Genomic DNA, 1,419 nt, shown 5'->3' with positions numbered 1-1,419 from the left:
GTTTTGCCGATCAGTTGGCAGCTCTATATGCATGGTGCAGACACAGTCATCCAATATGCATCTCCTGCAAAAGAGGACATGGGGTGGGGGCTTTCCCTTCCATTACTACTCAGTGACCATGAATGGGTACTACCTCCCACTGTACCTCAATGGCCGCTTCTCCTGCTGCATCAGGAGACTTACAGGCAAAATGTGTGTGCAGGTCGAGGTTAGGTTAGGGGTAAATCAAGTCTGATATAGGCCTAATGGCCCAGGAAACTCTGGGGGCCTACCCACCAAACCCCTCAAGTCACCCAGTGTCACTGTTAAGAGACAGTAGTAGGCAACCTTCAGTCTCGAAAGACTATGGTATCGCGCTCTGAATGGTGGTTCTGGAACAGCGTCTAGTGTGGCTGAAAAGGCCAATTCAGGAGTGACAATCCCTTCCACACTGGGAGCAAGTGCAGTCTGTCCCTGGTCTGTCTCCCTGGCTATGGGCCTTCCTTCTTTGCCTCTTTGCCTCAGACTGTTGGCCAAGTGTCTCTTCAAACTGGGAAAGGCCATGCTGCACAGCCTGCCTCCAAGCAGGCCGCTCAGAGGCCAGGGTTTCCCTGTTGTTGTTGAGGTCCACTCCTAAGGCCTTCAGATCCCTCTTACAGATGTCCTTGTATTGCAGCTGTGGTCTACCTGTAGGGCGCTTTCCTTGCACGAGTTCTCCATAGAGGAGATCCTTTGGGATCCGGCCATCACCCATTCTCACGACATGACCGAGCCAACGCAGGCGTCTCTGTTTCAGCAGTGCGTACATGCTAGGGAGACAGCAGCAATGTGATGCCCTCAACAGAGTGAGTCACTCCATCACTGACTTCTCTCCCTCCCCAAAGCCATCTGCCAATGAGCTTGCTCCCTGTAGGAGAGGCTGCAGCTGGCTTGATGTTACTCCTACACTGTTCTAGAAGTGCCCAGGGAAGAGCATCCAGGCCACTCCCTATTTACTTTCCCAGAGCTTAGATGAGGGGGGCAGCTGAGCACAAATGTACAGATGCACACATGCCAAGGGGTGAATAAGGGGGCTCCCCACGACTTGGTGCCAGGTCCTGCAGCATAGCTAGAGGGGGTACAAAGCAAGAGGTTTGCAGGGAGCCTCACCGTGCGGTGCAAACAGCCCCTCCCCTTTGGAGCCATTCCGGGTCACTAGTGCAAAATGGAGGCATATGCTCCCTTGTGAGGCAATGGCTCTAAAGGGGAGGAGGAAGGTCTGCTTGCATGGCATAGTGAGGCTCCCTGCTTTGCACCCCACTAGCTACGCTACTGGCCAGGTCTGCTCTCAGTTGTCGGTCTGGTAACACTTCCTAACCCTCTATAGCAGGAGTTCTCACACATTTGCCACTGGGACCCATTTTTTAGAATGAGAATCTGTCGGGACTCACCGGAAGTGAC

Source organism: Tiliqua scincoides, chromosome 4 (genome assembly GCF_035046505.1).
Source record: "Tiliqua scincoides isolate rTilSci1 chromosome 4, rTilSci1.hap2, whole genome shotgun sequence".
Lineage (NCBI taxonomy): Eukaryota > Metazoa > Chordata > Lepidosauria > Squamata > Scincidae > Tiliqua > Tiliqua scincoides.
This window is presented reverse-complemented; position numbering follows the sequence as displayed.